Source organism: Petaurus breviceps, unplaced genomic scaffold (genome assembly GCF_028583685.1).
Source record: "Petaurus breviceps papuanus isolate PSGF00001 unplaced genomic scaffold, PetGlider_PUasm1.0 220, whole genome shotgun sequence".
Classification (NCBI taxonomy): domain Eukaryota; kingdom Metazoa; phylum Chordata; class Mammalia; order Diprotodontia; family Petauridae; genus Petaurus; species Petaurus breviceps.
The window spans coordinates 17,894,131-17,920,077 of NW_027185876.1; the positions used below are offsets into that span (position 1 = coordinate 17,894,131).

At 39.3% G+C, this 25,947-nt stretch overlaps 1 protein-coding gene and 1 long non-coding RNA gene across 3 annotated transcripts in view; one reads left to right on the forward strand and one right to left on the reverse strand.

The window, feature by feature from the left end:
* LMX1A (LIM homeobox transcription factor 1 alpha) overlaps nucleotides 1-25,947 on the reverse strand; it is a 197,062-nt gene that overhangs the window by 27,147 nt on the left and 143,968 nt on the right. The gene's annotated exons all lie outside the window — the stretch shown is intronic.
* LOC138166214 (uncharacterized) overlaps nucleotides 10,730-25,947 on the forward strand; it is a 150,962-nt gene continuing 135,744 nt past the window's right edge. For both annotated transcript variants that reach the window (XR_011169568.1, XR_011169569.1), the window contains exon 1: nucleotides 10,730-10,850. This is a non-coding gene — a long non-coding RNA (uncharacterized lncRNA). The remainder of the gene's footprint in view (nucleotides 10,851-25,947) is intronic.

Sequence of the window (25,947 nt, forward strand, 5' to 3'; positions counted from 1 at the left end):
CCCTGTGATATTATCTGCAATTTTTCGGTACGTATCTTGTTTGCATGTTGTCTCCCCAATTATACCTCGAGCTCCTTAAAAGGGACTATTTTTTAAACCTTTCTTTAAATCCCCAGCTTTTAGAACAATGCCTGGAACATAGTAGGACTTTATTGAATACTAGTTAAGGGACTGACTGACTCTCCTAGAATTTAATATAATATAGGACTTTGCACACACTAGATCATCAACATATATTTCTTGGATTGGACTGAATTGGATTGAATCACAAAGATAAGAGGCTCCACTCATATCCCTCTTCATGTGGTGAGGAAATAAAGCCCTATTGGAAATGGGAGCCTAGTCCAGACAACCAACTAGGCAGCAGGTCTAGCATCTATCAAAAGGAGATGACAACTGAAGGTCTTGACCTCTGACAAATGAGATCCCTCTTGAGATGATGGCTACATTTTCCATTCAAAGAGTATGTCAAACTGGCTTTGTTGACCAGCATCAAACTCTGCAACTGGTTCAGAACCTTGCCCATTCAGCTTAGTGTCTGATTCCAAAGTTAGCCTCAAGAGGTATGTTTGGAAGAGGATGATTATAACCCTTTCTATTAATATCAAAAATGAGAGAAATATTCAAAATGATCCCAGCTTCCTTCCAAAATTTATTATAACATTTTGTCCGTGAAGTTTCATAAATGTTCATGAAGGTATCTGTAATATCAAAAACCTTTTTGATCTATACCACTTCCTACAGAAATAAGCCCTCTAATTTAACTCAATTGACTAAGTTTTTTTTAAATGAAGGCACTATGTTAGAATTAGGGAAACTAAGAGAAAAATCTTTCTCTGAACTGCCATTGTCTTGAATAAGAAAAGGTGTACTTGCACGGTTAAGTACATGAGGTGATTGGATGAAGAAGAGAACACTGATGCCTATAAGGATCAGAAAAGGCTTCTCCTAGGATTTGACTGGCATCGAAAGGAATCTTGATAGAAGATGAATCGAGGTTAGGAAGAAAAGCATTCCAGGTGTTGGGGACAGTGTTTCCAAAGGCAAGGGGGTAGTAGATGAAATGGTTTGCTCCATCTCCACACAGACTGTCAGACTGCCAAGGAATGACCCCAACCTGAGGTTCACTCAATGATCTATAGGTACCTGCCTGGAACCATAATATTATGAAAAAGTCCAACTGTGATTCTTGTTCTCCACTTTCTGCAGCCAGCTCCACCACCATACAATTTTCTCCCCCTCTATTCCAGCTGCCTGGCCCAATTTTGGGGGTAGTCTTCTTCTACTCCCACCTTACTCTCTTTTCTGTTTTCCAGCTCTCCTTTTTGTTTTGTCTTTCCCTAATTGAATGCAATGTCCTTGATAGTAAGAGCCATCTTCTTTTCTTGTTTTTATACACCCAGTGCTTAGTACAGGGCCTTGTATACAGGAATCACTTCATAAATATTCTATCATCTATCTATCTATCCATCTAAATTTCTGGAAGATTATTTTGGCAAGTGTGTGAAGGATGGATTGGAGAGGGAAGAGACTGGAAGGTGGGATACCAATGAAGACCTGAAGTAGGATGTTAGTTGCATGGGGAGGAGAGAAGATGGAAGCCTGCTCAGAGTTACTGATCAGTGCATACGCGTTGAATAATTTTAAGAAGTGTTTTATTTGTCTTAAACGAACTTTTATGCTTCATAAGATTTCTGCTAGGTCTAGCGTTCTGAGATTTGACAAACAAATCCATGCTCAGTCTATCTATAGGCCTCAATATTTTAAAAGGCATCAATCATATCGCTTTTCAATCCTTTTATTTCCATTATCAATATTAATAATCCAATTAATTTGTCCTCACATGGTAATGCCCAGTCTGATTTCTTCACCCTTATAAGTTGCCTTTTTCCAGACCTTCTCCAGATTTATTTCTTTTTTTCAGAAAAAGAGAAGACTTATATGCAGATATCATGCTTCTTCATGTGGGCAAAATAATATTTTCTGTTTTGTTTCCAATATCCCTACTAAAGACAAGCAAAGCTGGTTAGGCCGCAGGTACACATTGGACTTTGGAGTAACTTTTTCAATTTATGAATTCATTGTGGAAATGATAATGGATGTGAAGTCAAAAGAACTGGGTTCACACACCTGGTCTGCCATTTGCTAGTTTTATGAACCTAAGAAAGTTGTGTTACCTATTGGAGCCTCAGTTTCCTCATCTGTAAAATTAAGGGTTCTATTTCTAAGGCCCTTTGATTCTAAGCATCATGGCTTAGTGAGAATAGTGCTGGACTTGGAGTTTGGAAGACTTACTTTCAAATCCTATCTCTCACACCCTCTAGCTGTGTGGTCATAAGCAAATTGCTTCATGTCTCGGAACCCCTGTTTTGTCATCTGTAAAATAGGGATAATAACTTTTGTAAGAACTAACTCATAGGCCTGTTTTGAAGGCTCAAATAAGCAATTTATGTCAAAGGCTTTGCAAACTCCAAGGAACAAAAATGCAAGTTATTATTACTCTACTGGTGTACATCAAAGCCCCTTTCTAGTGATATTCTTGGTTAAGTTTTCCAATAAATCTTTCATAGAAAAACTGCCCCAATATGCAAAAGCCTTTCTTTTTCCTAACAACATCTTGTGTACCCCAATGTATCATTTTGGTTAGCAGGTTATTGTCTCTCATTTTCACTATATGTCTGACTCACCTCCTTTTCATGGCATTTATATACATTTCACATCATTACTAATGCACATGTTGTCATTGGCTGTGTGCTCCAGTCTACTTATTTCAACTATACATCCTTCCTCTGCCCTTTGGAATATTTATCATTTGAATGCATCTAAAACCATTATTTTTACATAGAAACACTGAATGAATATTTATTAAAGAGATGGACTTTTGGAGTCATGTGCAATCTTCAGATAAAAGTCTGTAATAAATCCTAGGTCTCCTTTCTTGGGTTGTAACAAAGTTAAAACTCATCTTCTCATACTTGTTGTGAAATTTTTTTTCTGTAAAAAGTAGTTTCTTGTTTTTGATCACCACAAATGCTCCCTTTCTAGCTATTCACATGGCTTCATGGGATTTTTCTTCACCTAGGTATTTAGTTCATCTATTAAGAAACTACTTTTTGCAGATACTGTTGAGGGGAAATGGGAAATCAGACATAAAAGAAATGGCAGGTTTTCAAGGTCCGTCTAATAGAGAAACATACAAACATATGGGATGAAGGATGTCAATAACAAGTTTCAAGTTCAGTGTCCTCCAAACAAGCTAATTGATTTGAGGAGAGTTTTCAATTCTATAGGCTCAAGATTCATGGAATATTGTGATTGGGAAGAACCAAAGTTTTAAGTGATCCAAAAGAAAATGGAAATGTGAATAGGGAGTGTTATTGTTTTTGATGTCTTGCCCATAGGAAAAGACGAAAGGACATCACTAGAGACAGATATAACCAGAGAAGGAGTAGACTGACCATTTAGCATGAGTGCAGGGAAACAGAGACATAATTAGATGTTGTACTGGTACCCATGATCTTCCACTTGCTAGCTTTATGAACATGAGAAAATCATATTACATTTCTGAGCCTCAGTTTCCTCATCTGTAAAATTAGTAAAAAAAAAAAAAGAGGAGAATACGCAATACAGTCAAAAGAGTCTTGATTCTGGAGATAGAGAGCCTGGATTCGAATTCCACTTATGATGCTCATTACCTATGCAACCTTCATGAAAACACATAATCTCCCTGGGTCTCAGTAATATGTATAAAACTGGGGGTGGGGATGGACTAGATGGTTCCTGAGATCCCTTCCAAACTAAAACCTTATGATACTATGAATCAGAAAAAGGCATTAAATTAAGTGGAGCCCTCATAGAGAGTTGTGGAAAGGCACAAACAAAAATGACAAAAGCTAAGAAGGCATGAATGGCTTGGTATCTGAACCAGTAAGAGGACCTACCCATATCAGTGAGATCATAGATCCTATTAAAATAACTCAAGTCTGAGAAAACATCAAAAGGCCAGCGGTTCTATAATATTAGTATGGAGCAGTGGTAAACACCACCAGTACCAGGACAGCCTGAGCACCATGTTCCACCTCATATTTTAAAAGTAACTGATAGTCATATATTCTAGAGGATGAAGTGAGTGATAAATGTACTGTGCACTGCTCAGCTCTTAAACCAAAACCAATCTTAGGAGAAAGCTACCATTTCCATGAGTTTACCTAGATGATTTATCTTCCCTTTCATGACACATGGCAGAGGGAAGATGATGGTCTTGTAGCCATAAAAGCTAGGTTCTAATCCAATATATTCCTCTTAGAACTTCTTAGGTTTCATTTCCCTTTCAGCTCTGATATTCTATGATTGTTATCTGTAACATCATCACCACCTCCTTTATAGTCCCTTTGTGTGGTCTTTATTGTCACCATACATGATACAGGTGAAGACACCTTTGAGAAGTGGCATTTCAGACAGGTCAGGCTGCCTCCACCTGGGAATTTAGTTTTAAAATTGGATTAAATGTTGGTTAGTACATTTCATAACCAATTAAATTTTTAAATAATTCTGGGTCTCCTAAGTCTTATACAATGGATGTGTCCAAGCTGTGTAAAGTTGACATCAGAGCAGAAATTAGTCAACCAAAAATAATAACAATTAACAATTTTGTTTCCTTTCCCTCCCACTTCCTCCTCAATAATTTGACTTTAAATATTTTAAGAAATGGTGTCCTAGAGGTGAGAGGAAGACTTGAAGGAGTAATGCTAAGAATGTGTGTGTTCAGCACCATGGTCAGAGCCTGGTGGACTTGAAAGAACATTTTAGAACTCAAGACTAGAAAAGGGTAAAGAAGGCAAGAGATCTCGTGATTTAATTCAATGATGAAAACTATCTCAGACCTACATATGTAGGGTTTGGGGTTAAAATTAAAACACCCATTAAAAACCACCTCAGACTACTAACCCAGCTTTCATCCATCCCCATAGCCATTATTCAAAGGAATGAGTAACTCTTTTGAAAATGTGCCCAGGTAACTGCCTCCATGGATGTTACATACCTTGTCTCCTGGGCAGTCAGCTATTGAAGAGACAGAGGAAAATAGTTCTCAAAATCTTCAGTATTGTCGAATGATTCACCATCAGAAACTGACATGGTTTTTTCAATGAAAATGACACTAAGGAAAATGTATAACCATCTGTGGTAGGACTATTGTTTACAAGCATTTCCTCACAACATGGGTTGGGTCTCTACCTCTTCCTTCCCTCCTGCTAGAGGGATTAGTTTTCCCTAAAGGGAAAAAAGATGTATCTAGGACCTGATTTCTCTGGCAGATTCTTTCCCCTTGCCCCCAATATGGGGCATGCCCAGACCCCTCTTCCCAATCTCCTGCAATAAACATTAGCTTTCCCTAAAAGGAGATAAAGCAGCCCTAAGACCTGCCAGTGTCCCTGTAGCAGGTTTCTAGTCATTTTAAGGGCATAAAATGTTCCAGTTACATAGAGGCTGGCTCCCCCTGACTTGGTAGATTTCTGAATATCATGCAAGTCACCATGTCCTTCACCATCTCCAGCATGATGACCAGACATGTTTCCATAGAGGGGGCCACAATCACAGAAGCTAAGTGTCACTGTATCCTTGTTGCATATCCTTGCTGTGTTAGAGCTAAGTAAACTTTCTTTTGTTAACTGCTCAATGACTCATGAGTGTCTCATTCCATCCCAACAATGAACCTGAATTGAAGACTGGCAATAGGCCCAACTCTTAAACCATCTACTTTGTTTATTTGCTCTAAGGACCACAGGGTCTTTCCATCTGCTCTTCACCCAAAACCTCTGAGATGTTTCATCTACCCTATTAGAATGTGAGTTCCACGAGAACATGAACTATCTTGCATGTCTATGCATGCCTCCGTATTTTGTACAGTGCTTTGCACATAAGTATTTAATAAATGCTTTCTCATTCATTCTCTTCGTTTCCAATCTCAGTATGCAACAATAATGATAGATGATATTTAGGATTTTGAAAATACTTTACATACAGGGTGTCCCTATACATATATTATTTAAGCTTTGCATAACCCTGTGAGTTAGGTATAACAAGGAGCATTTTTCCTTGTATGTTTTTATGTTTTATAATTATTCCTTATTATGTATAAAGAAGCCAGGGTTTGGAGAAGTTATGTGACTTGTCCGTGGTCATATAGCTGATACACATCAGAAGTAAGCTTCAAAGTCAGGTCTTTCTGACATTTAAGTCCAGAATTCCCTCTACTGGGCCATGTCACCTACATAGCTGTTATTTGTACTAATAACAAGACACTATAAAGGTAGTTCAAGGTAGTGAGAAAATGGCTGATCTAGTCCTGTGATATGGGTTTTAGTTCAGCTCCCACCACAGACTGTGGACAAGTCACCTCAAATCTCTACAACAGTTTTTGTTATCTCTAAAATGAGGCTTTTCACTAGATGGCCTCTAAGGTTTCTTCCAGGTAGAAGATGTTTCTTTTAGGTGATAGATAGGTAACTGTGCTTCTTGTAGGCTAGGGAAAACTATGGAATGGCCTTCATTCAAGTAACTTGGCTAGGGACTGACTCATGTCCAATGACCAGATAAATGAATCTCTACTTTAGAGACCCAATTCATATTAATCAAATTGCTAAAAGGTCTTGAAATATTTGGAATTATAGACATCTCAAGAGATAGATGATACTATAACTTCAACCGCTTAGGCAGAATATATAAAGGTCATTTAATCCATACATTCATTCATCTTTTTCTTCTCCAGCCAGCAAGTGATTTCTACTTTCAGAATGTTAAAACCCATTCATGTGTATCCGAAAACCTCCCTCAGATTATATCTACATGACACCTCAGCAAGATGGGTGGTAAATAATCCAAACAATTGCCTTGGGAGTATAGCTTTTAGAAGTTTGATTATTTTCATTAAATCAATGAAAGGGTATTGTGGTACTGTACATACTCAACTGAAAGCTGCTGTTCCAGTGGAGTCCTTCTTGGATCAGATTAATAGCTCTTTTAATTTGATAAAGATATCTCAAGTACTTACTATGTTTAGGCACTGGGGGAGATACAAAAATAAGTAAAACATGGTCTTATTTATAAATTCAGAGAGCTGATAATCTCATTAGGGAATTAAGATATAAATAAATAACCAAAATACATAGATTCAAGAATAGTGACATAAGAATTCAGAAAAAGGAGATGCATATACTCACAAATATTTGGGGAGGAGGTTGATCAAGAAAGGCTTCATGGATAAAGTAATATCTGAATTAGGCCTTGAATCAGCAGAAATAGGAAGGAGAAAAGAAGCATAGATTTCATTTGCTTTACTTCAGAATAAAAATAGCTAGCCCCTCAGGGTCACCAGACATCACCCCTATTTCCGAATTTTCACTTTCTCTAGTTCTGTGAGCAGTTTAATACACAGGCAAAGGAGGCAGTCTTATGCATATGGTCAGTGTCAAAAGCAGGCTTCAGAGTCAGGTCTTTCTGACCCTAAAGTCCAACATCTCATCCACTACGCCATGTCACTTACATACATGTTATTCCTCTTAATAAGATACTAGAAAGGTAGGGTTATTTGTACTAATAATAAGACAATAGAAAGGTAGGAAGATGGCTGATCTGTGAAATGGGTTTAATACTGATTCTGCTACAGATTTCTATGTGACTTTGGATAAGTCATTTTAATTCTCTGAGTCTTTTTCACTATCTGTAAAATGGGGCTTTTCACTAGATGGTCATACTTCACTATAAATAAGTTTGACTGTATGGTTTGAGGAGTCAGCACCTTACTCAAAGGAACCATCCCACCTGCATGTAATGATGTACACATGACACCAGACCTTTGTTCTACTATATTCAAATCTATTGATTTGAAGAAGAAACCTCCTGTATTATCACTTATTACAGAATCTCTATAAAATACATTGGCTTAATTTCCTGCCTTATTAAGTAAAGGGGACATAATGGAATCTACAGCAGCACTGGTTATGTCTGCATATCCATAGATATTTAGCCTGATAGGCTGAAATCCAAGATTCCTGATTGACTTGTGTTGGGGGAACTGACCTACCCTGCCAGGAGGTAGAGCTTTTCTAGTATGAGGACCTTGTTTGAAAACAGTATGAAAGGAGGTACAAACAAAACCACACAGAGACACAAACAAAATCTGAGTCCTTTCCTAGGGCAAATACCAAGAATGTCTCCTTCCCTTTTGTTTGTAACCTTTTGCAGAAATCATGTTTAGTGACCTCATTTGCTCTCCTTCACACCACAGCTGTTATATCAGATGATGCCAGCTGTGGCATCCCTGCATCTTTGTCAAATAACACGAATGTGGGGACACTTTTGGTGTCTTTTGAAGGTGTCCTTGGTGTATCATGACTTACCAGAGTACATAAAGTTGAACAAAACCTTAGAAACTGCATATTCCAACTCCCTCTTTTTAGAATTATGGAATCTGAGGACTTTCACAAGGTCAAAGAGAGAATTAGTAGCAGAACTAGAATTAGAAGCCAGACTTCAGGCACCTAGTAAAAACCTTTTCCCCTCATTAAGTCATAATGCCTATCCTGTAGCTTCTTGGGCCCATTTCTTATACACTGGCTTTGCCAGTATGCCAGGAGATTAGAAGCTTCCAGATTAAGGCATGTCTGTTGCATGAAGCCTTTCCAGGCTATTCTAGTCTTCACCAATTCCTCCAGTGTCTAAACTCTGTATCAGTCAGAATACTGACTATACAATACATAACCAGGCAATATAGAATACAACCCATCAAAAAGCATTTATTAAGTGAAGCTGTTCCCACTGTCAAGGGACTTTACATTTCAATGGATGGAGGCAGTACATACATATGCATGTATATACAACATTCATATAAAGTCAAAAACACAGACTTAGGTAGAAGATGCATGCTAAATAAATACAAAACAGCATCATGGGAGACAGCATTATCAGCCAAGAGAAAACAGGAAAGGCCTGAACTGACTCTTAAAGGAAACCAGGAATTGTAAGAGGTAGAGGCAAGGAGGGGGGGGGGGGGCATTCCAGGCACAAGAAAAGACAAAAGAAAAGACATAGAAATTGGAGAGAGTTGTGTGTGAGCAACGGGAAGGAGACTAATATTGCTGGATCCCTGAGTACATGGAAGGAGATAACTCATAAGAAGGCTAAAAAAATAGAAAGGACTGCTTTGTGAAGGGCTTTAAATACAAAGAGAGGAATTTATAGTTTATTTATATTTAGTATCTTGTAATATTTTTATTCTTTCAGAGAATATAGTATTGTTTTTCCAACTAGATATAATCTCCTTGAACTAATGTATTGTGTTCTATATTTTTATATAGCCCCCACAGTACTTATGTTAGTAAGACTAGACATATAGTAACTGGTTAATTATCATGGATTAAAGGAAAGTAGTGGTCACCATGGTGATTATTTGGTTGCGATGGTGTGTGTCTGTGTGGATGTGTGCGTGTTTATCTACATTATATAGTGGGGGTTAGGGCATAGATTGACAGAAGACCGAAATGAAATGTGTATGGGTTCAGTTGTGAAGAGAATTTAATTGTCTGAAAAAAGGTGGAGAATCAAGGCACTTTGGTGCCTAAGACAGGCCTTGGGTCTACCCACACCAGGATAACATCTGAACAGTTGAAAGATTCCATTGATTTAATTTAACACTACTCAATCTATAAAGCATTCAGAAATGCTAGCCTCTGTTACTTATGCAGCAGTCTTTATAAATTGTGCCCAACTGCATCTGCTGAATCCTGCTGACTTATTTCTACTGCCATGGTACAGAAAGGACATGAAATGGTGCCTCCCTACCTTAATTTGAGCCCTCTGAGCCACATGATTGAAATCAACCACACAGGGGAAAAATCAGTGAGAATACAGTGAAAGGACTGGTCTTCACTGCTAATGCAAAGAAGCAATCATTTAGACAGGAAAGGGGAAAATATACTTCACTTGAATTATCCTGTAGGGTCCTGTCCTCCAACCCTTGATAACTGCCCAATTTTATATTCCTTTTTGGTTAGGGAAAACAAGAGGGAATTTGTCAGCCTTTTCCTTCCATCTGAAACCTGGCTAAATAGCAACAGCAATTGACATTTATAGCAATTTAAAGGCTGCAGAGTGTTTCACATATATTTATCTCATTTAAGGCTGCACCTTTCAACTACCCCGCTTTTTGCAAAGGAACAGGCCCCCAAAGAAGAAATTGAATGTCAATGAGATTCAGGTTCTGCTCCTCCAAATTGTTTCATTAAGAATGAGGGTGCATACATTGTGACCCTCCCGTTATTCACCTAATTGCTGGCTCCCCTTCTAATCCTGAATTCTGTCAGGAACGGGTGGGGGGCAGGGGATAGGATCGTGGGGCAAGGTGGCAGAGAGAGAAAGTCTTTCCAGGGGACAAAAGTGCTGGCAAATAGTCCTGGAGAACCTCAGAACCTCCTGCAGACCCCAGCTCTGAGGCCAAAAGGCACTAGTTATGCAGGAAACAAAAAAAGAACACCCCTCCCCCCGCACACACCGCCCCCCACGCCACCCCCTTGCCTGGGTGGTGTGCAGAATGGCAGGTGGAAGGAAACGGGCGGCAGGAAGACACATGAGGGTGCAAGTTAAAGTGGCTCTCCCTAAACCACCAGTCAAGCCCCTACTCCCCCCAAACCCCCCAGGACCAAACACCTGCTCCAGGAAAGCTTGCGCTGGCTTTCTCTCTCTCCCCCTCCTCCCCACTAAGGCCCAACTCCTCTCCAGTTAAGAAAGCCGGGGCGGATTTAACGTGGTATTACTTTTAATTAACTCTGCCTCGCCAGTCCTCCACGAACAAGGTAGGAATTAATCTGGCAGGCCCCGCCTGACGTAACATGGGAAAGCGGCGGCCCAGGGAAGGAAGGGGGGAGCGGGCGGGCGGGCCAGGCTTCGGATTGCCGGCTGAGGCTGTGACCTCTGTGCGACCCGCGGGGCTCCGGAGGGGACCGAGAGCCAGGGACGCAGACAGAGGGAGAGAGGGAGGGAGAGAAAAAACAAACCCGAGGACTCCATTCTCCCCGGGCTGGAGATGAAGAAATTCTTTGGTTCGGGGGGGAATTAAGGAAAGGAGAAATGTTAGTACACTTTTAATTGGAAACCGAGTTCCTCTTTGAGAGCAGCGTGTTTACTTAGGATTGGGCATTAGAACTCAGGGGAGGCTCTAATTGAAGTGAGGGCTTTGGAGATTACGGGGAACATATGGCTCTGCCGCCCGGCTCTTTATCTGCATTTTCTCATAAAACTGCCTTTCGTTTGTGTTCCTCTTCTCACCCTCTTACATTTCTAAAGGCGTCTTTGAAAAGGCAGGCAGAATGCGCGGGGCTTACTTAATGCGGGGGGCTCCGACCCTGGAGTGGGGAGCACCTCGCTCCCGGCCTTGCCTGGGTGAAATCTACATTCCCCCGCCTCTGCCCCAAGCGCTTCTCTCCACTCTCCTCCTATCGCCCATCACCCAGTGCGCGTCGGGCCAGGAGCTGACCAGCAGCATGGGGTGGCAGGGATCTTCTGCCAGTCACCCGCTACTGGCTCCCGCCTGGGATGAGGTGGGGGGAAAAAAGGAAAAATGACGAGCGAGGCCCTCCGAGCTGGCGTGGAATTCAAACAGCATTGAGCTAGCTCAAGACTGAGAGGGAGTTGCCAAGGAAACGGGAGATCTCCCCCACGCATAGCCCCCACCCCAAGCTCTAGGAGAGGGTAACCTCATGCTTCAGGCCTGCCTGCATACATGGAACCTTAAGTGGGGGAGAAATGGAAACCAGGGTGAATTGGTAAAGAATTACTGAGCCCATCCCACCTCATTCCACACACACATATGGCCTCTTGAACACACTAGGTCTCCTCTGAGCCTCATTACCAACACCCAGCAGTATTGAGCTCGGAAGGAGGTAAAAGTAAGGTTTCAAGATGCTTTGGGTTTGTTAGCATCGTCTGCTTTTTAATTCAAGTCCTGGGTATGTTAGGTGGTTGCAGTGGAAATCAGATTGAAAGCCTTCTAGAAGGGACCTTAGAGGTCATCTAGATAATCAACTGGCGAATTTTTAAATGCCTACTATGTGCCAGGCACCGTGATAACCACTTGGGATATAAAAAATTTTTTAAAATGAAACTATCTGTACTCTGAAGTGGCTATATATTTAATATGTACACACAAATGCATATATGTCTGTATACACATAGATTCAAATATTGTGTGTACATATATGTATACTGTATGCATGTATACTATAACAATATCAAGATAATAAATACATAGTGACTATAAGATGATTAAGTGCAAGGGAGTTAGGGAAACTAGGGGTTTAAAAATGAGAATCAGTAAAGATTTTATTTAGTAGATGGTGCTTGACCTGTGTCTTCTAGGAAAAGAGGGACTCTATGTGATGGAGGTGAAGAAGGGGGTATGCTCCAGGAATAGAAGGTGATCAGTACAAAGTCATAGAGAAGAGAGATGGGGCCACATGTGAAGAAAAGAGAAAGGCCAGTTTGACTGAACTATAAGTAGGATGTAAGAAGAGTAATATAAAACCAGGCTGGAAAGATAAGTAGGGGCCAGGTCAAGGGCTTTAGAAGCCAAACAAAGGAGTCTGATTTTATCTTAGAGGCAAAGGGGAGGCAGGAGAGTTTATTGAGTAGACAAGTGTGCTTAAGAAAAGCCAATGTGTGGAGAGTGGACAGCAGTGAGGAGAGATTTAAGGCAGGAGGTCCAAAGTTGGCAAACATAGGGTCCAGGAGCAGCATCTCCCTAGTGGGGCCCAAACCAGGTTATCATGTAATTGGCAAATATTTAATGAAATAAATAAAAATGCAATAGAACATAAGTAATATTGAAGTTTAAAACTAAGTCAATATACATCTAACAGGGATACTTATGTATAGATTATTGACTCCTGTTTCTATGTGAACTTGACACCATTGGTCCAACCCAACTTCGTCATTTTACAGATGAGGAAACTGAGACCTGGAGACATTAAGTTACTTGCTTAAGGTAACATGGGTGATAATGAAATGGCAGAAGAAGGAATCAAATCTAGATCCTCTATCTCCAAATCCACTGTATCATGCGTCCATTCCCTGCTTGATTCACTCCCATGTTTCCACATCCGAGCTGGGCTGGAACAGCTTCTTTCCTCTCTCCATCACACATCTGAGAAGAGAATGAGCTTCTAAGCCCAGCCTACTCATTAATCCTTATCACTAAAGAAGAAGCTTTGAGGTTACCAGGTTGGGGGTGGAAGAGTCAAGAGGAAGGGGTAAGAGGCAGGAGGAAGAATGATGGTAATATTAAAACAGCATGCATTATAAATTATGAGGAAGCTTGATAAATTGAATTGTGGAGGGAGGGGAGAGCAAGAGTAAGGGCAGTAGGGATACCCTTGAATAGTCTTCTTATGAACGGTGTCTAGCCTCCCACACCCTCAACACAGACTGGAGGCTTATTGGGCAGGAGATAGTCTGGGCAAGATGGATATCACCATGTTCCTCTTTCAGCTCTCCCACTTACCTGGGAACCAATGTTGGAGATAAGACAGGACAAGAAAGCAGGAATTCTGGTTATTTTGTTGCTACCCTTTCATTGATTGATTTGGCAAAAGTTTCTTAAACACTCTTAGTCTTGCATCTCTCTGAAGATAAATACTCCCATTTCATCCAAAGGGTAAACTTACTAAAGGCTGAGATATTGTCTAAAGAAATCCACCTTAGACACTTATATGTTATTTGGTATAAAACACAACCTTTACTGCATATTCTACCATATACTTTAAAGCTTAACCTTTAAGCTTTAAAACACACCTTTAACACACTCTCACTCACATACAATCTTAGTGTTGTTCACACCACCAGTTACTGCACATTGAAAAAGATCTTTTTTACAAAATAGTGATTTTCAAAGGAAATTTCAGGGTTCATTTCTAATCTTTGATGATGAAATTACCTAGGACAACTACTATGCTCTCCCAGAAAACATTCCTGAAGGTCATTGGTAAGGCTAGATGGACCATGACTCTGAAACAAATGAAGATAATTCTTCTTACCTAATGTTTTTGGGACAAGTATGGGGAGTGGACCCATGAAATATTTCAAAGTGACGTCCATGTGTTTTACTGATGTTTTCTTGCCTTAGGAGAAAAGTCATTGTACATCCCCTACACCATATTAAAATCATGATGTTCTGATTCACTAAGATTGACAAAATTATGCTAATATCAACAATTCAATATTTAAGTACCTATTTTTTCATAGACTGGTTCAGTTTTCATTAATATAGAATAGTATCCTGTTAATGATTTTCATCAGTAACTAGAGCTGGGGGGAGGGGGGGACAACAAACCACAATATATATGGAAAAACCTGAAAGTAGTAGTCACTGCTTTTTAAAATCGTTAAGGTTTACAGCAACAGGTCATTTTCCTCCCAGTGAGTGTTTATTCAGTTTGAGGCCTCTGGCAAAACTGTGTTATGATGAGCATAGCACTGACACTCACTGAAATGGATACAGTCAGCTTAGGGTCAAGTCAATCCAAAGAGGCCACTCTCGCTCAATTCACCTCCCAATAACCAGACCCCTAGGGCTCTCAACTCTGCGGCCTGAATGGGTTTCCACTCTCACCTTTCTATTGTGATGGATACCACTGTTCTATAATAGAGCAAAATATGATCTATTGATAGTAAGGTATTGTCTCTTGTGTTTTAGGCAACAATGTCTTAGATTCTCCTAGGAGTTAGGCTGACTCATAACCAAGATTGAGCTGACATTATCTTGGAAGAATTTTTGGGTATTGGAGTGAATTTCAGGTATGTACCTTAGTTCTGATTATAGTGTCCTGACACGTAACTAATTAGGGCAGTTAATTAGAATGAATTGTTCAAAGCCTGTTCTGAGTTCTATTGCTGGTAGTCCATCTAGTTTTTCTTCATTCTGTGACCATATTATTCTTTTCAACCCATCTTTCTCTTTCACAACTATTTGCCAGATAGTTACTGGGTAAGCTAGAGTGTTGAAATCAATCAGCAGAAATCTATCACCAGGAAAACAGCCTAAGGCATATAGTGAATTAATTACATTATCTTCATATATGAAAGTCAGTATATTGTAATAATTGTTATTTTATTACAATTCATTCTCAAGACCAACCCTGTCACCTCCTTCTCCTGTATGATATAGAAAAATAAGATTCTTTCATTCAGACTAAAGATATAGTTACTGTATGGGTGAAGATGCAGGTCAGTATAACTGATGCTTCCTTTGGATAGCCAAGTATTCCAAGTCACCCAAATAATACCTCGAACTTCACTAACTTTAGTGCCTATGTTTATATCATTCTCCAAGTCTTTATGCCCTCGTGTTCTTCTACAATTATTCTACTCATAGCCATCTTTTAATACTCTGTTTAACTCCCATCTTCTCCATGAAGACTTCCTTGACCCTATTATTTTCTCTATCATCTTATCTCCTATAGGACAGATAGTTCATAATATTCATCATTTTCTATCATCTACTCTCTCCCTTATACAATTTCATTGATTATGTTTTCATTTGTATTTATCTTACCTTCCCAACTACAAGTGACTCTTTTGAATACAAACTTTCAACAGTTTTCTCATGATATCCTCATAGACAAGAAAAAGATAAGCTAAATGACAAAATATTTGGATAGATTCAAAACTATTTGAATAACTGGAACCAGAAAATATCAAATAATGGGCCAAATTAAAACTAAAAGAACTTCTATAATGGAGTTTCAAGGATCTATTCTTGGCCTTATGCTTTTTAACATTTTCAAGGGTTCTTAACCTAGAGGCCCCTGATCTTGATTTTTTTTTATGTTGATAGCAATTTATTGTTGATTTTGGTTTCACTTGTAATTTTATGAATTTTATCTTAGGTATTTAAAAAGGTTATTCTAAGAAGGGGTACAATTTACTAGACTGGCAAAGGGATCTCTGCCATATGTAAGGTGAAGAATCCCTGTTGTAGTAAAAGGCAGCATGTGTTTGTCAGATTTCCAGATGACAAAAACCGGGAGGGATGGCTAACATATACGGCGGTGAAGGTGGAATCCTTCATAAAAGAAGACAAGTCAAAATGATACATCTAATCTAGTAAGATGAGGTTTAAAAGAGACAAGAGTTTGACAGGTATATTGGTACGTGTAGCATGTAAAAAAAGTAGAGGAAGGCTTCTAGAGTGGGGCAGCTCTTTTTTGGAGGCTCTGTGGGATCTATCTGGGTAAGTTCCATAAGAGGAGAAGGTTTGGATGGAATGTTATTTCTTCTGATGGAAGGAGTACCTAGATCTATGATATCACAAATCCAGTGGAGAATGTTTATATCAGTCTCATTACTTTATGCAATAGTTCTATCCTGTATATTTCATCTGTATGCCCCATCATGCCAAATACAACATGGTTATCCAATAGTTAATTAATGGCTTCAGCTGCACATTCATTTTCTATATTTGCTGCTGCTTTTTCAGTGGTCTGCATTTGAGGTGCAAGTATCTACTTATCAGCATTCTCTTTGATCAAACCTGGCACATATACATAAAAGTGCTTCTAGTATCCTGTTATCATGGCAGCATGCCAAGCACATGCTACCATCATGGGTTAATATGCCAGTGTTACAAGGCAAATAAAGATATGTATCTGGTCCTTGAGATGTAGACCTGGCTTTTCATTCTCTCCACTTTTTATTTCTTGGTTATTACAGGGAGGTCTACAGAGGGTAAAGGGTGAGATTAGCTCTGACTTTATCTGGCATCTATGTAGTTTTATGACATCCATCACTGAAGTAGTCAGAGAAAGCAATAACCTGGTTCACCCTCAATCTTTAATAAGACATATAAACATACAATCCACCATCATTTGAACCTTCTTCAAATACACATTTTCCAAACCTACAAATTGTATTCAGAAGCCTTTAGCGGTTTTCTTTCTCCATTGACTCCAGGACTTAGGGCATTTGGAGATGATTTTTTTTCCCCTCTGTGCTGAGACTACTTGTTAAAAAAATAGTTATCCTAGCATGTCAAGACCAGTATCCAAATCTTTTAGATAATACATTAGTTGGCTTTCTGAAACCTGATTATGAGGTCTAAGTCAGAATTCTGACAAAATATATGCAATGCAGTCAAATTCTCCTGTTCTTTTTGATAGCAAGGAGTAATTATTTCTTCCCAGGTAGTACATTTGATTGGAGGATGATGCTTCTGAGGACAAAGTTATCAATTAGATCCCTTCAAAGGCAAGTTAGATGTGTTCCATTCCATGCCAATAATTTTGAATATCAAGATGAACTTGCTCATAGGTCTCTTTCCTAGTCTTTCTGTCTCTTCTCTCCATGTCTTTGCTCACATTTTCCCCTGAGCTTCTAATAGGCCACCCCACCCTCTCCCTCCTACTGAAATATTTCTCTTCATTCAAGGCACTTAAGGGTCTCCCTGAAGCCTGGTCTCTCCACTACCCCAGCAGGAAGCAATAACTCCTTCCTTGAATCTATCATTTGTAACTTTCAACATCTGCTTTGGATTTATCCTATTCTTATGTTGCAGTTATTTGTGTACGTGTCTGATCTTGGTACTATTTAGTCAGCAAGTATTTATTCTGTTTACTATGTGAAGGCACTGACCTAAGCAGAGAGGATGTAAAGAAAAACAACAGTCCCTACCCTCTAGGAGCTTACATTTCAGTGGGAGGAGACATTTAAATAACTACATAAAATGCATGTATATGTATGTGTATGTGTATATGTATGTGCATGTATATGTGTATATGTATAGGTTTATGTATGTATGTGTATGTGTATATGTATATGTGGAGAGAGAGAATGAGAAAGAATGGAAGGCAACCTTCAAGGGAAAGGACCTATATGATTTCTTAATCTGGGGACTGTGAATTAAAATATATATATATATATATATATAATTTCACAAAAATTATTTTCCTTTGTAATCCTATGTATTTTATTGTGTGTGTGTGTGTGTGTGTGTGTGTGTGTGTGTATAATTCTAAAAAGGCTTTAACTTTTTATATGACCAAAAAAAGTGGTGGAAGTGGAAGTTAAGAATCCCTACTCTGACGCCTTGGGAGACAAGGAAAAAAGCCTTCTTTAATATGTGGGCTTTAAATTGAGTCAAAAAGGAAGCCAGGGCAAATAAGATGCAAGATGAGGGGGTAGAGCATTCCAGGAATGGGGACAGCCAGCGAAATTCATGGAATCAGGAGATATGGTACAGCAAAGGAATAGTCAAATAAATAGTCCAGTATAGCTAGATCACAGAACTGATGGAAGAGGAGTAAAATGTTTGATTAGAAAGATAGAAAGGGTGTAGGTCAGGGGTGGGGCCTTATGATTGAATCAAACTTCACATAACAAATCCCCTTAATAAAAGGATTTGTTCTGTAAAACTTGAAATCAGTCAAAAGGTTAAAACTCAGAGCGGCTAGGTGGCACAGTGAATAAAGTACCAGCCCTGAAGTCAGGAGGACCTGAGTTCAAATCCGGCCTCAGACACATAACACAAAAACTAGCCATGTGACCTTGGGCAAGTCACTTAACCCCAGTTACCCTCCAAAAAGCAAAAAAAAAAAAAAAGGTCACAACTGAAAACCCAGAAGGTCACATGTGACCTCCTCGAGGCCACAGGTTCCCCACCCTTGTTCTAGGTCATGAAGATATTTAAAAAACAAGCAGAGAGGGGTGGACAGGTGGCACAGTGAGTAAGAGCGTCGGCCCCAGAGTTGGGAGACCTGGGATTGAATCCGGGCTCAGATACTTAGCACCATACCCAGAAATAATAACTGGCCATGTAACCTTGAGCAAGTTACTTAACCCCAATTGCTTTAAAAAGACAACAAGAAGAGGAGTATATATTGAATCCTGGAGATGAAATGAAAGCACTAGAATCCATTGAGAAAGGGGCAGATGGCATAGTCAGAACTACATTTTAGGAAAATCACTTTGACTGTCAAGTGCAGATGGATGGGAGTGAGGAAAGGCTTGAAAATGAGCAGTTAAGGATGCAACAAAGTTTGGGGGATTTGATAAATTGGAGAATGGTGATGTCCCTAGTAGTAATAGGGAAGTTGGAATGGGTTTGTGGGAAAGTTAATGAGGATTTTTTTTAAGATGCTGAGTTTGAGATGTCTGTGAGACAATTCATTTCAAAATATCCAACAGGTGTTTGGACTCAGGAGTGAGGTTACAGCTGTTTATATAGATCTGGGAATTATCTGCCTAGAAATAATAATTGAATCTATGGTAATTGGTTAGATTACCGAGTGAGAAACTATAGAGCTAAGAGGAAAAAAAAAGGGCCTAGGATATAGCCTTAGGGCTCACCCTCCATGAATAGGCATGACATGGATGAAAATCAAGCAAAGGAGACTGAAAAGGTGTGGTTGGACAAATAGGAACAAAACCAGATGAGAGTTGTGTCATGAAAACTTTGAGAGCAAAGAATATCCAAGGAGAGAGAAGGATGTAAACAATGTCAAAGGCTGCAGAAAGTTCAGAAAGGATGATGACTGAGAAAAGGCCATTAGGTCTGGCAATGAAGTAGTCATTGGTAACTTTGGAGAGAGTAGTTTCACTTGAGCAATGATATTGAAACTGAGACTAGAGAAGGTTTAGCAGAGACTGAAAAGAATGGAAGTGGAAATATGTAATGTCAATGACTTTTCCAAGAAGTTTATCTAGAAAGGGAATGAGAGATATAGGATATCAGGGAGTATGGGATCAAGTGAGGGTTTTTTGAGGATTGGAGAAACCTGCTCTTATTTAGAGGCAGCAGGGAAATAGCTAGTAGATGTGAAGACTGGATATAAGCAAGAGAGCAGGAAATGATTGTGGGGGTAATATGCTAGAGAAGATCAGGGGGATTTGACCTACTAAAAAGAAGGGTGACCTTTCCACCTGAAAGTGTAGTTAAGGAGAAGATAGTTGGGGAGGAAAGATGTCTGAATTCTGTAAAATGAGGATCATGGTGAGGACAAAGAACAGGGTTAGAGGTTGTAAGGCAAAGGGAAAATTAGAATGATTAAAAGGTATCATCAGATAAAGCGATTTTAGACTTTTTGGATATGGAAAGGGAATACCTGTGGATGATGGCAAGATCAAAGGAACTGAAAAAAATTAGACCAAACTATAAATAAGGTTTTCAGAGTTGGTAACAACCTTTCCCTGAAGATCTTTCATAGCACTTTATCGTAATTCTTTAATGTAATTATCATATAAAATTATGTATTATTTTACATATTTCATAATATATATTTATATATAATATATATTATTTATTATTTTGGTGCCACTATTTAACTAGACTGTAAGCTCCTTTAAGGAAGAAATCTATCCTATCTAGACTTTCTATGTCCCCTGATGCTTAGTACAGAATAATGTCCACAACAGCCATTAGAAATGAACTGTATTTTGTTTCATTTTTGTGCCTCCTAGTACAATTTTGGAAAGAATACAAAAGAGTCTAGAACAAACAAAATGCTAGTTAATAGTGGCTGAATTCAGAGTTTAGGGGCTGTCTATCAAGAGGGAGAATCTATGATTATTTAAGCTCTCTGGAAATGTTGATGACTTTATATCTGCTCCCTATCTACTTCTGGCAATTCCAGAATGATGAGCCAGGTATGACCAACAAAGCCTGTTGAACAAATCATAGCATAAATCTATAAATCAATTGATTTCAACTAGGCAGGTATTTGGAAATTAATTCATTCCTTCAATACACAAGTGCAGAAAGCGCCTGTCTTCTTTGACCCTGCAGCTTGTAAAGTCAGAGCTAGAAATCTTTTTGAAAAGAATGCTGTCCCAGTTTTATATTTATCTGGCATGGATATGACTGGAATCAAGACAACTCATGAAGCCAAGAACCTGCTAGAATTAGTCCTCTAGGGGCATGATCCTGTCTTCTACTTTTTTTCTTATGACCATGATTCTTAGCACAGTGCTGGACACATAATAAGTAGAATAACTAGTATTTATATAAAACTTTGAAAAATTATTTACAAATATCCCATTTTGTCTTCATACCAACCCTGAGAAATAGGTGCTATTATTATCCCCATTTTATAGATTAGAAAACTGAGGCAAATAGAGGTTAAGTGACTTGTCTAGGGTCACATAGCTAATAAAAGTCAGACACTGAGGATACAAAAAAAAACAACAAACACAACACTGCCAACAATAAAACAATAGTTCCTGGCCTCAAGAGCCTCACAGTCCAACAGAAGAAACAACATGCAAATGACTATGTATGAGCCAAATAATTCCAGATTTAATTGGAGGTGATGTCAGAGGGAAGAAATTAGCACTGAAGGGGACCAGGGAAGGTTTCTTGGAGAATGTAGGACTTGACTGATTCTTGAAGAAGTCAGGGAAACAAGGAGGCAGAAACCAAATTAGGGAAAAGGGAGAAAGGGGGGTACTACAGGAATGGAGAAGAGTCAGTGAAAAGGCACAGTTAGGAGATGAAATATCATCTTTGAGTAACGGGAAGAAGGTCCATGTTGCTAGATCAGAGTACATAAAGGAAAGGAAAGCATAAAAAAGCTTAGAAAAGTAGGAAGGGGATGGGTTTTGAAGGATTCAAAAGCCAAACTGAGGATTTTATATTTGATCCAGGAAGTAATAGGGAGTCACTGCAGTTTATAGAGTAGGGTAAGTGCCATGGTCAGACATGCACTTTAGGAAGATCACTTTGATAGCTATGTAGAGGATGGACTGGGGCAACTAGGTGGCATTATCGAGCATAGAACGCCAGGCCTGGAGTCAGGAAGACTCATCTTCCTGAGTTCAAATCTAGCCTTAGACACCTACAAGCTATGTGACCCTGAGCAAGTCACTTAACCCAATTTGCCTTAGTTTCCTCATCTGTAAAATGAGCTAGAGAAGGAAATGACAATCCACTCCAGCATTTCTGCCAAGTAAACCCCAAATGGGGTCATGGAGAGTTGGACATGAGTGAAAAATGACTTAACAACAAAGGATGGACTATAGATGAGAGAGACTTGATACACCAGGAGGGCCTGCACCTGAGTGGCAGCTGTGTCAGAAAAGGGAAGGGGCGGTACATGAGAGACGTTTCAAAAATAGAAATGACGAGGGGCGGCTAGGTGGCGCAGTGAGTAAGGCGCCAGCCCTGGAGTCGGGAGGACCCAAGTTCGGTTCCCGCCTGAGACACTTAACAACCACACAAAAATACTAGCCATGTAACCTTGGGCAAGTTACTTAACCCCAATTGCCCTCCAAAAGGAAAAAAAAAATAGAAACGACAAGACTTAGCAGCAGGTGAGGTGGCAGTATTGTACATTAGCTGTAAAATAGACGCAGAGAAAAAGTGAGCAGCTGTCTGTGTAGAGGATGTCCAGGAACAGGATAGGGTTTTCTGTATCGTGGAAGAAGGTTCTGTAAAGAAGCTCAGACCCTGGGCTTGTGAGCTGAATATTAATTCCTGGTGAAACGTTAGACTCAATTATTAATGAGATGATTTATGAGCACTCAGAAAAGGGAGAAGTGGTCACTTGATAACAATTACATGCTTGTTATAGAACTTTCAGGTTTGCAAAGTTCTCTCTTCTTAGTTACCTTCTGGGATAGGTAGCACAGGTCTTATCATACCCATTTTACAGATGGAGAAAATGAAACTCAAAAAGGTTAATTTGTCAATTGACCAGGATCACATGTTATTGTCTCAAGCATGATTTGAATCCAGGTTTCCTAGATTTGAGCTATTTCAGATAATGTCAGACAACAGGCTGCCTCTTTAGAAAAGGCCGTTATCCTGGAGCTGTTTCAGAGATGTAGAGAATAGCGTAGAAGAAAGAGCAGTGGACTTGGGGTCATGAGAGAGCGAGGTTCAAATCCCACCTTTGCTACTTATTGCCAGGTGACACTGAGCTAGACACTTAACCTCTTGGAGACTCGGTTTCTTTATATGTAAGATGGGGATAATCCCTCTCCTATCTACTTCACAGGGTTGTTGTGAGGAAAGGGTCTTGTAAACCTTAAAGTGCTATATAAACATGAACTATTATTCCCATTGTTTTCACCCTAGGAGAGGAGGGGGCAGGCTGAGATGCTTTCCTTAGTAACCCTGGCAACAGGAGGATTTGCCAGCCAGCTTGTTGGAAGTTTTCTGATTCTGGCTACAGAATCCATCACAACTTTAATGATTTTTCCTCAAGACCACAGCCCCAAGGATGAAAGAAGAGCAGATCAACAATGAACAAATGCCCTGAATCTGTTCCCAGTTCTGCTGGGATTATACAGTCACAAAATTGCAAAATTCCAGAGTTTGGAGGGACATCAAGGGCCCATCAAGTCCAAGCCATACCTGAAAAATAAATCCTTTTACAAGATATTTGAAGAGGGATCCTCTAGTCTTTGCTCAAAGACATCCAAAGAGGCACTTACTACATCTGCTGGCATCCCATTCAATGTTTGATTGATTCTGTTAGTGATTCCTTTTAGGAGGCCTAAAGCTTTGTAAAATTTGTGAATTTCTAGATTTTGTAAATGCTCTTTTTGTAAATTCCATCTATTGCTCCAAAATTCATCACCTGGGCCCAGCAGGACAAGTATAAGCACCCCTTAAGGTGGTGACCCTCTAAATGCTTGAAGATGACCACTAATGTTTCTTTTTTTCCAGACTAAACATCCCAGTTTCTTTAACAGAGCCTCATTTACCATGAACTTGAGACCCTCATACCATCCCAGTTATCTTCTGGATGCTTATCAATGTTCTTCCTAATAGAACACAACATACTAGATTTGATCTAACCAGACTATAATAATACTGTCTGAACAACAATATATAGACTTTTGTTGTTGTTATTGCTCAAACATGTCTGACTCCATTTGGGGTTTTCTTAACAAAGATATGGGAATGGTTTGCCATTTCCTTGTCCAGTTCATTTTAGAGGAAACTGAGGCAAACAGGATGAAGTGACTTTTCTAGGATGTCACAGCTAGGAAGTATCTGAGGTCAGATCTGAACTCAAGAAGGTGAGTCTTCCTGACTCCAGGCTGACTCTCTATCCACTGTGTCACCTAACTACACAACTGATTCCTCATTTAACATGGTTTCTAGATAAATAACCATCTTGAGCACACTCCCCTGGGCATGGTCCAGTTTATTAATATCCTTCTGAAAACATGGTGTCCCAGATTGAACATAATACTCTAGACATGGTCTAGATAATGTAGACTAAGATAGGACTTTTTTCTGTGATGGATGCTGGGGAGAAGGATAATATTGGGTATTTGGTGTCATTTCAGCCAAGGGACAAAAGAAACAAAAGGTGATTTTTGAGGTGTCTGTGGCGAGTATGGAAGAATCCAGAGAGAACAAGTTGGTTCTACTACTTAGAATCATAGAGGTGGGATGGATCCAATGAGTCCTCTAGGCAAAGCCCTATATGAATCATGAATCTAGTCTACAAAATGTGCCTAAGGGGCACTCATTCAGCCTCTGGTTAAAAACCTTCAATGATAAAGAGCAAAGTTTCCCTACTAATTCCTTGACTCCTTCATTACCCATCATAGGATAGTACATTCCACTTCTGCATAGAACTAATAGTTAAGAATTTTTTCCTCCTGGTGAGCTGCAATTTGCTTCTACATAACATCTAGTTATTGGCCCTTGCCTTCTTGAGCCAGACAGAACAATCATAATCTCTCTACTATGTGACAAACTTTCAAATGTTTGAAAGCTACTATTATACCCACCCCCATCCCCATCCCTGCTATTTATGTGAGTTTGTTCAAGTCACAATGTTCCCTAGAACTTAATTTTCCCATATTTCAAATGGGAATAATAATATTTTTACAGCCTATTTCAAAAAGTTGTTGGGGATGGGAACCTTAAAGTGGAAACACAGGAATGTGAGTAATTGTTATAATAAGGGCACATCTGTGCCATGTGACCCTTTCAGATAAAAAGTAATTGGGACTTGTATAAAGCAAGTTCAATAGTGGCTATCATATAAACAATGATATGTAACGTGTCCCAAAAGTCTTAGAGCAATTTAAAGTAATTGAAGTTTGAAAGTGCACTAAGACTTCTGGGACACCATGTGTGTGTATACAAACACATATGAATATATATATATATGTGTGTGTACATATATGTGCACATAATGTATGTTGTATGTGTGTATCCATATATGTAGATTGCATATCCCTTAATCCTACTTGCCTCAGTTTCCTCTAAATTGAGCTGGAGAAAGAAATGCCAAACCACTCAAGTATCTTTGCCAAAAAAACAAACAAACAAATGGGATCATGAAGAGACATAGGTGACTGAATAACAACAAAAAAGAAGTCTAAATATTGTTATTGTTCATTCACTACATGTATATGTACATATGCATACCTGCATTTTGTATATATACATATTTTTCTATGTATATGTGTGTATTATACATTTGTATACACACATATATTTGTATACATTTAGATCTCACTTGACCCTTACAACAGCCTTCTGAAAGAGGTACCATAATCGCCAATTTACAGATGAATGGTCTAAATGACAGGCATGGTCACGTAACCAGCAGGTAGAACATAGGATTCAAACTCGGGCTTTCTCAGTGCCACTCTTCTGCTCTTACACTACCCCCACTATAAAACATTTCAAAGGGATTGCTCTCATAAGGGAACAGATTGCTATGCAGCCTTAAATTAGAAGCTGAAATCAAAGGATGATCATCGTTGTCCCATGTTTGTGTCTAATCAGAATTGTATGGTGCTTATGTGGACTGTCCTTTTGTCATATAGACCTTTAAGAACCATGAGGGCAGAAGCAAATGACTTCCTTATACAAGGTGTGAGCCTCCAGTGAAAGATTTTTGCATAGGACGGGAATCTAGGGCATGATCTTTTAGAATT